Genomic DNA, 14,219 nt, shown 5'->3' on the forward strand with positions numbered 1-14,219 from the left:
ACTGATATGTACTAAATGTATTACATTGGCTGTTAAAAGAGTTCATCCTCTTACAAGGAACTTATATATTAGTACTTCCCTTTTTGGATACCATCCACACTAGGGTTTTCCCTCCAATCAAGGTTTTCCATAGTGAACATATCTAGTGTTATTGTGTATGTGTATCTTCTTATGTTTTCTATTTATATTGATCATGTGTTTGAGATTTAATAAGGTTAATTAATTTTTCATTGATCTTATAATTGATTCCCCCCCACCTAGTTATCTTGGTGGACTTTACTTTCTAACAATTGGTATGAGAGTGTCATGTCCTTGAAGGAAAAGTTTAACAACTTAAAGAGATCAATGTTGGGTCATTTCAAAAAAGAAATTCCTAAGTTTGATGGAGCTAACTATGACAATTGGAAAGAGAAGATGAAGACACATCTACTATGCATGGATCCAGGATATTGGTTGATCAAAAATAATGGGAAGACCATAGTTGAAGAAAGAAAACTTGAAGAGTGTAATGAAGATGAAAGAGATTTTTTCATGTGTAACATACTTTCCAGAGAAGCACTTTTGTCAGCTCTTCTTGAAAATGAGTACAATTAGGTAAAATCTTCAAGATTATCTAGTGAGATTTGGAAAGCTTTCGCATCTACTTTTGAAGGTGATAAACATGCTAAACGGGTTAAACTAAAAAACTAGATATGTCTATTTCAAGAAGCTAAAATGATGGAAGATGAATCTGTAGGAAGTTATATTGGAAAAATATCATAAATTGTTGCAGGAATCAAGGCTTGTAAAGGAACTAAAGAAGATTATGAGATCACATGGAAAATATTGAAAACTTTGACACCACAATTCAAGTAGACAATGTAGATGATTAAGCAGGTGATACCTTGTACTAAAAATTTTTCTAGATACTCTTCTTGGAAGATAGGAATCAATGAAAATAAAAGCTTATAGACATTTGGTTGTATCGAGCATTGATAGATTGGTCTTTGGTGAAATGACAACCTCATTCTAACAAGTGGTAACAAAGCTTGGTCACAAGTTAAAATCATTAGACCCTCAGGTAACATTGAGGGGGAAATTGTTGGAAATTTGTTCAACCCTCCCTTTAAGATTCGTGACAAGGGCTTAATCGCATCCTGTGTAATATAAGTTAATTGGTTGTATTGAGCATTAATAGATCAGTCTTTTGGTGCAACAACAATCCCATTCTAACAGTTTCTACTCTAGGAAAATCTCTAGACTATTTCAAACTATTTTTATTGATTCCAAAGTACAAAGGAGGTAATTAAGTCCTTGGCATGAATCCTATGGGGAGTGCTAAATAAATTTCCAATAGAAATAACCTTTAGTGTATTAAGTGTTTTCCCTACTCTATCAAGTAGTGCAAGCACCAATGGAGATTATGCTAGCAACTATAGATCAAGATATGGAGAAGACAAAAAGGTAGAAGAGGGAATCATCTTTCTTGTGAGAAGAGAACCAAGTGGTAAGAAAATCTTTAAATGTTGGACTTGTGATGAATTTGGTCATTATTCTTCTAAATATCCTAAAAAAGTGAAGTACACAAATATTTTCAAGTCTAGAAAGCCTAGAGAACATTTGTATGAAAATGATGATGATGAATAGGATGAGAGAGTTTTGAGTGAAAGTGATGATGAGTTAGGATTTGTTATTATAAAAAGAAGAAATTCCTTTAAAATGTAGGAGAAGAAAGAGCCCTAGTGTCATAGGTTGAGAAGAAAGATGACTAGATCATAGATATTGGTTGTTCACATCACATGACTAGTGATATGAATAAATTTGTTGAGTTCAATAGTTATGATGGAGGAATTGTCAGAGTTGGAAACAATGAAACTTGTCATGCAAAGGGAATAGGATCTATTAATCTTGATGGTAAAATTAATACCAATGATGTTTATTTTGTTGATGGATTGCACCATAATCTTTTGAGTGTTGGAAAACTAGTTGACAAGGGATCTCACTTGTATTTCATAGAGAAGACATGTCTTATCAAGGATTAAAATGGTAAGATGATTGGTACTTGCATTTCAAAAAGAAGATTTTCATTATCTAGATGCAATGTTTTTAAGTTGAATCCTACTGAGATGACATGTTTGGTTGCTAAGTTTGACAAGAGTTGGTTATGACATAAAAAGTTTTGTCTCATAACCTTTGATAATATTGTGAAAGAAAGTGTTACATTTGCAGTGACAGATTTTTCTAAAATTGTGAATCCTACTAACATTGTGTGCAAGGAATGTGTTATCGCTAAATAGAAGAAAATTTCTCTTCCTAGCAAGAAGTTTACTTCAATAGGGAAGTCAGAGATTTTTTACACAAATTTGAGTGGTCCTACAAAGATAAGAGGATTATATGGTGAAAGATATTTCATGATTCTTGTTGATGATTTTACTAGGATAGTGTGGGTAGCATTTCTTAGAGAAAAGTCTAAAGCATCTAAGAAGTTAAAGTTGTTTAAGAATAGAGTTGAGAATGAATCTAGATTAAAGATTATATTTCTAAGATATGATAGAGGTGGAGAATTTACTTGAAATGAATTTAACCCTTTTTGTGAAGTGGATGGGATTAAGAGATAGCTTTTAGCCCCTAGAACACCTAAGTAGAATGGCGTAGGTGAGAGAAGAAACATGTCTATAATAGAAGTAACAAGATCTATGATGTTTGAAAATGATATATCAAAGATATTGTGAAGAGAAGCATTAAATAAAATAGTATACACAATGAACAAAGTGCATGTCAGAAAAGTACAAAAAAAACTCCTTATGAATTATTGTTGGACATGCACCATGAGTAAAGTATTTTAGAATTTATGGAAGAAAATTTTATATTAAGAGATATGATGACATTGGCAAGTTTTACTCAAGAAGCAATGAAGGTATTTTTCTTGGTTATTCATTGAAAATAAAAGCTTATAGATGTTTTAATCAGAGGACTAAGGCTATTGTTGAGAGTGCAAATGTTAAAGTGGATAAGAATCTTGGAGTTCAAGAAAGAATACTTGATTACAATCATCATGAGGAACTTAATCCTAAGACTAATCAAGAAAATTGAATTTTTTTATGAACTACCAATGATTTACAAAATGAGATTCAAGTTGTGGAACAAAGAGAAGAACAAAGATTTGAACCTAGAGCACAAGTAAGAGTTGAGATAGTGACACCAAACAAGAATTTGACAAAGAATCACCATGTTGATCAGACTATTGGAAGCAAAGGAAAAGGATTTATGACAAGAAATAGAGTACATGAAGAATTGTTCTTGATTTCTCAAGTTGAACCAAAAAGTGTGGATGAAGCTTGCAAGGATGATCATTGGATTCAAGCTTTGAAGGAACAACTAGGTCAAATTGTGAAGAATGAGACATGGGCATTGGTTCCTAGATGTAAGGAAAAAAATGTTATAGTAACTAAGTGGTTTTCAAAAATAAGATGAATGAATAAGGTGAAGTTGTGAGAAACAAAGCAAAATTGGTATGCAAAGGATATTCATAGCAAGAAGGTATAGACTATGAAGAGACATTTCCACTTGTTTCCATAATTGATACAATAAGAATGTTCTTGGCTTATGTAACAAATAAGAAATTCAAAATGTATCAGATGGATGTGAAGTCAACATTTTTCAATTGAGAACTTGAAGAAGACTACATTGAGAAGCCTAAAGGATTTCCTTTGAAAAAAAAAGGATGTATGGTATGCAAGTTGAAAAAAACATTATATGGATTGGACCAAGTACATAGAACTTGGTATGCAAGGTGTGACAAGTATTTGGAAAAATTGGGTTTCCTAAAGGTATTGTAGAGAGTAACTTTTATCTAAAAGAAATTAAGAATGGTCTATTGAATATTGTGATATTTATGGATGATATAATCTTTGGAGGTAATGATAAAGCAAGTGAAAAATTTGCTAATGAAATAAAGAAGGAATTTGAGATGAAATATTTCTTGGGTTTACAGATTGTGTAGAAAAGTGATGGTATTTTCTTATCATAAACTAAGTATTTGAAAGACCTATTGAAGAGATTTGGGTTGGAAAGTTGTTAGACAATTGGTATGTTGGATACAATTAAGTAATTGTGTATTGTATTTGATGTTACACAAATGTCATATCAGTTATCAGACAGAGTCTACCGAGTTCTATCAACCAGGAAAATAGTTTACAGAGACTACCGAGCTCAGTCGGTCAGTAAAAGCCTTTTGCAGTGTATACCGAGCGTTCCTGTATGTCACACGGTGAGTTAGTGTTAACCGAGTTCACTCGGTAAGCTAAGGAAAGTTTAGTTCTTACCGAGATCACTTGGGTATCAAAAGATTTTGTAGCGAACGGTTAGTATTAACCGAGTTCGCACGGTAAGCTAAGGAAAGCCGAGTTTTCACCAAGCTCACTCGGTAGTCGAAGACAGCTTTTACCGAGTCCAGTCGGTTTCCAAAGGAAGTGGCAGGTTTACCGAATTCCCCGGAAATTGTAGTTTTTACCGAGTTCTGTCGGTTAACACAGGAAGGAAGTTTTTGTTCTGTATTGACCGAGCAGCGTCGGCCAGTGAAGAATTTTGTTTTTTTGGTTCAAGCCAACTTTGGAATATGTTTCGTCAAGTTGGTTGGGCAAGCTGACATTGGAATTGTTTTGACAAGTTGGTTGGGCCGACCTGGTACTATGAATAATATATAAAGAGGTGCTCAAGATGCGGAAAAGTGTGGAATATAGAGTATGTACAGATAGTGCAAGGAAGTGCAAGGAAGAGACTTGCGTATGCCTAAGCAGAATTGAGCAGAGGGAAATCTTGGAGCTGCAGAGATATATTTGATCAGTAAGGATCTTGTGGAGCAAAACTGAGATCTGTATTCAGCAAGATAAGTTGCATGTATTTTCAGATCATTCATTGTTGCTTTCTAACCATTGTAACAGTGATTCCAAAATCTCCTAACAGAGTTGGTTTAACAGCCATTTCATAAATCCTTTAACAGGGTGGCAATTCAGTTGAATTGTTCAAAAGACCTCTTACAAGGCCACTCCTAACAGGGTGATTAAATCCTCTAACAGGGTCACACCTAACAGTGTGTTTTGTAACCTTTAACAGGGTTGGCTCCTAACAAGGCTCACTTCAGAAGAGTGAAAATTGGTGACTAGTTGCTGGTGGTTTTTCCCATATTGGGTTTCCACGTAAATCTAGTGTCTACTGTGTTAATGATTACTTTCTTTTGCATAGTCACTTATTTTAGTAAATGCTTCATAAATTAACTAAACACCTATCAAGTTTTAAGCAGTGATTTTTGTAGCAGCAGCAACTAAATTTAAGGCATCTTTGGGACTTTTGAAAATGTTTTTGTGGTAACTGATTCACCCCTCCCCTCTCAGTTACACCATCTTCATTTTCCAACATGGTAAACCTATGGTAATTGGTCACAAGTTATCTAGTAAAGATGAGACACCAGCTATTGAGTAAAAAAAGTACAGATTTATGATTGGAGATTCACAATATTTGACTCACACAAGACCATATATAACTAATGCAATTGCTATAGTAGCAAGATTTCAACTTGATCCTAAGGAGTCACATTATGTAGTAGTAAAAATAATATACATATATATAAAGGGTACACCTAATTTGGGTTGTGGTATAACAGATCACATGACTTTATTTTATTCATTGCATATGTTGATGTGGAGTAGGTAAGCAATATGGTATATGACAAAAAGAGTACAAGTGACGAAGCATTTTTCCTTGGATGAAGATTGGTTTCTTGGCTAAGCAAGAAATGAGACTTTATTTCACAAAGTACAACAAGAGCAAAGTATGTAGTAGTAGCAAACAATTACAATCAGATCATGTGGATGATACATGATATGTTGAATGATATTGGGATGGAGTTTTTAGAAACTATTATCATACATTGTGATAAAACAAGTACAATAAGTATATCTAAGAATCTTGTGTTACATTCTAATAAAGATTACATATCTATTAAGTATCATGTGTTGAGAGTAAAAGTTTCAAAGAAAGATATTAGGCTGGAATATGTTAGTACAAAGGAGCCGATTGCACATATATTTACAAAGCCTTTGCCTAATGATGGATCTGAGTATTTGTGTGGTATGCTTGGGGTTATGCCCTTGCCTACTTTAGAATAGATGATGTAGACAATGAATTAGTCCAATGGTACAAAGCACTATTTTTATCTAGATTGAATGTTCCTTTAAGGGGGAGTATCTGTGTTAAGCTGAGTCATGAAGGACTCTTGGTAGATGGTATTGAACAATGTCTTTGGACGCTTGAGCTGATTGAAGACATGTGAGTAGAATATTGACATAAATTTGATGCCTTTTTCATTGATGTCAATGAGGGAGAGTGCATGAAAAACATCTATTGAATATTGGGGAGAGAATGCATGGAGCATTAAGTATACATAATAAACTTCTATGCATCGGGGAGAGTTATATATAAAAAGGAAAATATTGATGTCAATAGGGAAGTATGTCAGTGAGGGAGAAACAATACTAATGAAGAGTTGTTCCTAAGAGATTCAAATTTAATTGATGAAGAGGATTTGAAAAGATAAGAGAAGAAACAACATCAGTATATTTTGTATTCATGGAACTTAGATTTTTTTTAATCTATGTTTCCATCAATGTCAGAGAGGTAGATTGTTAGCATGAATGCTAATTATATTTCTATGGGGGAGTATCTTAGCATTGCTAGTGCATTGGAGAGATTATTAACATGATTGTGTGTTGCATTCATGATTGTGTTTGTCATTGATGTCAACATATTGAGAAGATTGGTAGAGTAGAAAATAGTGTTTGAGATTTTATGGTTTGAGGATTGATGGTGAGGTCAAGCACAGTTGGGGACATGTTCAACAATGTGTCTTGATTCAGTAGTTAAATGTGCATGTAGAAAGATGAAGACTAGTAAGAGTTATTCGAGATTTATAGAAGATAGTTTGTAGATGAAGTGGTTTCTGGTAATTGGGTTGTATCTCTTAACATATATAGAATCGAGTATGGTTAGAAAGAGATAGAAGACATCTTGATGATGATGTCATCAAGTGAGTGAAGTTTGAGATCACACATGTGAAAGATTTTTAAAGATTGTGAGCGGATAATGTTATACCAAGCCCTTAAAATAATTTGTCCTCAAAATAATTATTGTGAGCGGATAAATATTTGTGAAGTGTACTAGTACATGCAAGTAAGAGATCTAAGGGATTATTATGATGTGTGTTTTTGGATCTGGTATTGAGATTTGAGACCTTGTATCAGTTGCTAAGATCATTTGTATTTCTATTATTTTGAAAGGAATAATATAGAAGCTAGTTGGAAAGTGAGTTTAGTGGTCTTACCCTTGAATTTGTTTTGATAGTGGGTCGTGGTCTTACCCTTGAAGTTGTTTGGATAGTGGGTCCTTTTTTCTTCTACAACTACCAACAGGGTTGGCACAACTTCTAACAAGGTTGGAATCTCCTCATAGGGATTTAGAGTCGCCTAACATAGACTGATATGTATTGAATGTATTTCATTGGCTCCTAACATAGTCCATCCTCTTACAAGGAACTTATATATTAGTACATTATTTTGTGGATACCATCCCCATTGGAGTTTTCCCTTTGATAAAGGCTAGATCCCTAGTTAACATATCTAGTGTTATTGTGTATGTGTATCTTCTTATGGTTTTTGTTTATATTGATCACATATTTGAGATTTAATAAGGTTGAAAAAAGTTGTATTGATTTGATAATTGATTCACTCCCCACCCCTATCAGTTATCTTGGTGGACATTACTTTCTCATAGTGACTTTTTTCAAGAATGATTGTATATGTGTTTCTATGATCAAGTCTAGCTCTTCTATGTAAAGATCATGTGTTGTTATTTTCTTGATGTAACCTTTGAGGTTTTTGATATGTGGTCTATTGGTGATTTCTAGTTTCTCCTATGTGACTGATGTGATTATTGTGATTTATGAGATGCAATTTTATGAACTTAGGGTAGGTTATCCATGTGTATGTTGAGAAGTGGCTTGCAATGGAGGTCAAAGCCCTAAAGTGACTACCAAGGTAAGTCATTGTAAGTTGTTGTAATAAGTGATCACAATTTCATTAATGAGGTTAACATGAATTACAAAGAGTTAACATATGTTACCTCTCCTAGGCCTCAAGTGCTAGTATAGGCTAAGATGAGATTGGAGATAATGCTTGGTTGTGACCTTGCCTCATTAGTATTCCTTATCTATAAGAAAGGATACTGATGTCGCATAGAATCACTAGGGGGCCAAAGTCCAAAGGGATTGCAAGGGTAACTTTAGAGTTGACTCGTGTGCTAACACTTGACCATATGCATGCATATTAGGTTTCCTACATGTCTTGGTTTACCTCTAGGATTATATATTCACTTGTGTACTTCATACCTTTGGGATATAATTCTATCAAGATTCCTTGACCTCTATTCTTCTGATGAATTTTGGATTTTTATCCATTTGGGATTTGAGACTATCTCATCAATGCGATGGGAGTGGACCATTTAGGTTTCACGAGGTAGACTAGTAGTGATTATTAGATTATTGAGATTTGATAGTTGGACCTCTATGCTAGATGTACCTTATGTTATTTTTATATTCTTCTATACTTGTCATTACGTTCTATAGTCATATTCTGGTATTTTGTGATTTGGGTCTTTGAGATCCTACAAGATGTTGTATCTTATTATAATGTATATTCTTTTAGCATTTTATACCCTAGGGCACGTGCAAAGGATGAGTATGCATCTGATTATGTCATGTGGCATCTTATGTACCTTGTGTATTCTTTCATGTGATTTTGGACATGTGGTTATTCTATGACATGGACTTTATTTATTTATCAACTTAAACTTAATGGAACTTGTTTGTGATTCAACACTATGGAACCTATGAGAGATGTAACTATTATTTTATTGCTTGTATATGTATGTGATGTGTATTTGAGTTATTGCTTCAACTTTTTTATCTCTTTGATTGTTTTAATCTTTCAAAAAAAAAAATAGCAAGCTTAGTAACATTATAGGTTAATTTGTCTTGGGTTGCCTAGTGGGGCATTGCATCTAGTATCAAAGCCCAACTGCTACATTGGGAGCTTTGAGAATATTGGTACACCCACTAGATGACAAGTAGTCAACTTAAAAAAAACTTCAACAACAATACTTCTACAACTTGAACAACTTGAACATCAGACTTGTATACTCAGAAATAGGAAAAAGACAAAACTTGAAGAACTCTTGATTTTGGTTTTCAAACATATTTTCATGTGACTATGCTTTAAAAAATCACTCTTTGTTGATTTTGTTGGTATTTCATTGTTCTTTCTTGGATGCTATAGGAGGATGTTGACCTAGACTAGATTAGTTGCGAGGGGTTGTAGCTCATGCTGAGGTAGAGGCTTAGGAAGGGACAAACATACTAGTGCTCATGTGACTAGTCGTGAGTGTCCTATTTAGGAAGCGAACAAGGAGGAGAATAATGGAGAGCAACATATAGACATAGAAGAACATAATACTTGGTAGCTACTAGAGACTATTTTATAGCATTTACCTATTCAGGAGGGAGCCAAGCGAGAGGGGTCACATCATTTTGGGAATGATAAGAGACTTTGATCTAGGAGCCCCAAGAGAGGTCATATAGAGGATAGACAAGAGTCAATTAAAGCTAATCAGATGGAGGACCTCTTCTGGATCAAACTAAAAACTTTTGTAGGAGATGGTACTAGGTATGTTGTGGAAAATTGGTTGACCACACTGGATAGCTATTTTGTGATGCAAGACCTCTATTGGACTCGTTAAGAAGAAGTGAAGTTTAAATTTGTTTGGACTTCTCTTGGGCTAGTTAAGAAGAAGTGAAACAACATTTAGAGTATGGGATTGGCTAATCAGCTACGGAATCTATTGTACTTTAGGTAAGAGATTATTGAAGTGAAGGCCAATGAACACAATTGTTTCCCTCCAATTATATGTCCCTTCAATTATGTAGTCTTCATCTTATATATAATTGGTGTCTTTCTAAATACTTCTGATGTATCATTGTAATAAACTTAGCTTATTAATACTTGGAAAACCACCACCCAAAAAGCTAATTCCCTCCGTTCAACATGGACATAGCCACAATTGTGAACCACGACAATTTCTTACTTCTGTGTTTTTCTATTATGCTTTCATTCTTCTTTGTTTAAAAAATGGACGATCAATCATATGGTAGCCAATACTTGTTCATGTTTGAGACTCAAAAATTAGTAGCCTGTAACAAAACCACAAGATGAGAAGTTTCCAGTACCAAAAGTTCTGTTGTACAACCATATAAAATCAAAATGGAAGTGTTCGCCTACAAGTATGAAAACACAAAACTCATTAGAATTAACAGACTAACATTTTGAGGTTTATGATAACCAAAACTTTACCATGAGTTTGTAAGATGGGGAGAATATTGCATTGTCTATCTACTGGGGGAAAATGTATGTTTTTGTAGAGATTTGTCTGATGAAAGAAGATGTACCCAATTTTTTACCTCTTTTTTCTTTTGCATTTATACTTCCAGAAGTGTGACTTGATTATTTAGTGATGAAATCCTTGTGATCTCAGTTATTTAAATTTATTTTATTCTTTAAAAAAAATTTCTTCACCTTGTTTTTGTATAATCCTCGTCCAAGTCAAAATTTTAGGCTATCAAGTTTATGCAAAGAATTCAATTTTTCTAACTCTGCTTCGCACAGATTGGCGACACTTTCAAGATTATTAAGTTCTTTAGGCCCGATCAATAGAAGAAGGTTGTGATAATATAGAAGAATCAAACAATAGATTTTTGAAAATGATCATCTATTTCTCCCAACTGATAACCTAGCCAGAAATGAGGCTCATATAATAAAGATAAGATTCTTTACAGCACGAGAGGCTCATATTTATATTTTCTTTCATTCTAGAAATTAGAACAATGTTTTATTATTTTGAATAGAAAACTTAAATGCTTTTCGCTTTTAAAAAGAAATACAAGCTATCTGAGTTTAAACATTAATAATAGCTGAATTAAATGTTTGCATCAGATATTAATCTACTATGAGAAAAATATATATTTTTTACTTGAACATTGCTTGAAAGGACATAACAACATTGTGCACACTACACACCCAAAAAGTGATGTTGATCATTTTTTGTCTTGGACTTGAATTTCACATATGAGAATATTATAGCCATCGCCTTTTGAGAGGTGAGAATGGAGAAAGCTGGGGAGCTACTAATCAAAATTAAGACTCAAAGTACAACTTAATCTCTATTTTTTGATCTTTCAACAATCTTTCACTTCTTTGAGGCACTCTAATCTTCCAATAAATAGTTTGATCATGAACACATTTCTAAAATCTCTGTCTTCTATGAAAGAGTGCAATTCATGATATAAATGCATCCTCAGCCTCAAACCCCAGAAAACGTAAACTAACCAGATATCTTATCTCTCTCAGATGTAGCATCTAGGCTGAAATTACTCCATGGGGAAGAAGTTACTAAACAATAAAATTGAGTACAACAATATCTTAAATTTCTCTGTAGCATATGGTAGAATAGACCAAGTAGAAATGCTGAAGTAATGTTTTGAATCTTTCTCAATCATAGCATCTAGGCTTTAGAGTCACCCCATGAACATAATTTAACTACATGAAATGTTTTGAGTCTTGAAAAATATGATTTCTAGCCCCCTTCCCAATAGTTCTCTGCCATAGCAGAAACCAAAATAAAAATCAGATCAATTAATATGTAAACAGTCTATATGCTAAAATAGAGAATCAATTTTAGGAGAAATATTACCAAAAGCATAACCATGAATCACATATCCAAAGTATATACAAGAAGTGCTGATCATTATGACACTCTGATTGATAGATTAAAACAAGTACTGAAGGGCTTCTTTCCACTTGTTAGTTGTTTGAGGGGTTCTCTTTTGACTTTGGGGTTGTTAGCATACATTCATTTCTGCAGTAATGTGAAATGATATCGTTTAGATGTTGCTTCATCCCCCTTCAGTATTCATTGAAGTCATCATAGATTGACTGTACTCCACACAATATAAATTGTAAGTCTGGCCAAATCCATTCTCAGTTGGTTATCAACCAGCTGCTCTACTTCCTTTCTATTGGACTGAATAAAAATCTTTACTTTCTCAATATCAATATTAAACATGATTTGTATGGTAAGAGCACTTCAAATGAATCTTATAAAAATACTGAGAAGTACAGAAAATCTAGTCATTTCTACCACAACCTGCTCATCAATTTCTCTTTTCTCCCACAAATACATTTGTGCTGCCATTTTTTCATAGAATTAATCCTGGCAACATAAAACAAACAAATTAAATTATAAACTACAGCACATAAGCTATGAAAACATTTTTTGTAAAAAAACAATAAAATAAGTCTCACATACCTGAAAGTCTTATAGCCTCAAAATCCTCATACCCAATAGATCTTCCCAACTTCTTTACAGAACAATTTCCTTCTCTGATATTTTTTATTATACAAGCAACAAAACACAGATGAGAAAAGAAGAATCAAAATCAATCAAACATTTTGTAGATCAAATAAATACCTAATTCTGAACATGTCCATCAATTTTGGGTGCCCAAGACACGTCTTTCCTTCTCTTCTTCCTCTGCTGTAGAAAAACCAGGTCCTTCAATTTATTGTTGGGCAACCTTTTTTTTTTTGTTCAAGATGAGAAAGATGTCTACATCTTTAAAGGACTCTTAAACAGAAAAATATTTTGAGCATTGGATTCCATCATGACTTGAAAATAAAAAAACTATTACAATGGTAATGGAGGTCCTGTCCCAATTTTTACTTGACTGGTTTTAAAGGCAAAAAGAAGTTATATTCTGAGGATTTTTTTATTAAGCAATGAGGGATAAAAGTAGTCTTATTAAAGCAAAATTCAAAAGTTTCTTGAATAATTTTATTAAAGCAAAATTCTTCCTGTAATAATTTATGAAGTCTTTGAAGAGGACACATGGTCTCCTTTGTCGGTAGGCTATTTTTAAGTTGATATCAATTTAATATATGGTGGGATTGGCTGGGGAGAATTCCTAAGATTTATGATGCATTATGATGTAAAATGTGAAGTTTTTAATATAGTTTTAGAGGTATTGATATTTTAAAATTATTTCAAGTTAATAATTGATTATTGATTAGAAGATTTTCTCAAATTTATTTAAAGTACAAGAAATTCTTATATTGTTTTAAAATGTGAAAAAAAATTAACTTATAATATTTTATATATCATAAGAAAAAATCAAATTTAATAATGAATTTTTAGTTCTTCAAAGATATTGATCAAGAGTAAATTATGATTAGGCACAATCATATGTAAGTCTTAGGAACTGCATATCTCCTCTAAACTTCTTTAACTTAGTACATTAGATAAGATATAAGAATTGGTGAACTAGACTTAATGAATGTTCAAGGATATATGAAATGTTCAATTTTACTAATACATTTTAGTAGTATTAGATCATTTTCAAATTAATGTGTTAGATTCAAGCATCTTGACGAATGGAGATTTGTAGTGGGGAGGTAGTTGTGTAGTAAAAAATCTATTAGAGAGGGTACAACACATCATTTTAAGAAAGAGTTTTAACTATGCAACATAGAGATGATGAAAAATAGTGATATTTAGTCCCTTGATATTGTAATTTTGAAAAAGACAGGTCAAGTTAATTACTTTTTTTTTTTTTTTTTTTTGTAGGTTCTTTGTACAGAATTATAAGAGGATGATATAAAAATGAAATAAATAGCAGATGTAGATCCTTAGAGAAAGAAAGATATTGAACAAGTTCTTGCAAATCATATGTGCATGTGATACAAGGTTGTAAGGATGATTTCAAGAGCATGTATAGCTATATGAGCATTGAAGCAAGGTGTCAATCAAAGATCATCACTTGTCGATATCTTATTACAAGTTTGACTTTTTTCTTATTTGACATAGAGCTGACATTATGATTATTAAAACCATTTTGATCAAACTAATCAAATAAGACAAATCTAGAAAATATGGATGAACAATTAGAATTGGCATAGAAGACCACAAACATAGGTGTGAAAGGTGAGGGTTTGGGCATGCAAGTCCAAAAATATGGATAACCATTGAGGGAGACAATTTGAGCTGAGAATATGTATACTTGATTCCTTCAAAAAGAATTTGGG

The 14,219-nt window shown here is 33.0% G+C and overlaps 1 long non-coding RNA gene across 1 annotated transcript; it reads right to left on the reverse strand.

Annotated features, from left to right (window-relative positions):
- Positions 1-11,156: 11,156 nt before the first annotated feature.
- LOC149563253 (uncharacterized) lies at positions 11,157-12,746 on the reverse strand. The gene is made up of 3 exons (XR_016363548.1): positions 12,610-12,746; positions 12,448-12,521; positions 11,157-12,351 (listed from the first exon to the last, which is right to left on the reverse strand). It is a non-coding gene; the product is annotated as an uncharacterized LOC149563253 (long non-coding RNA).
- Positions 12,747-14,219: the final 1,473 nt, after the last annotated feature.

This window comes from Cupressus sempervirens, chromosome 4 (assembly GCF_028749045.1).
Source record: "Cupressus sempervirens isolate cs-2001-9-10 chromosome 4, ASM2874904v1, whole genome shotgun sequence".
NCBI lineage: Eukaryota > Viridiplantae > Streptophyta > Pinopsida > Cupressales > Cupressaceae > Cupressus > Cupressus sempervirens.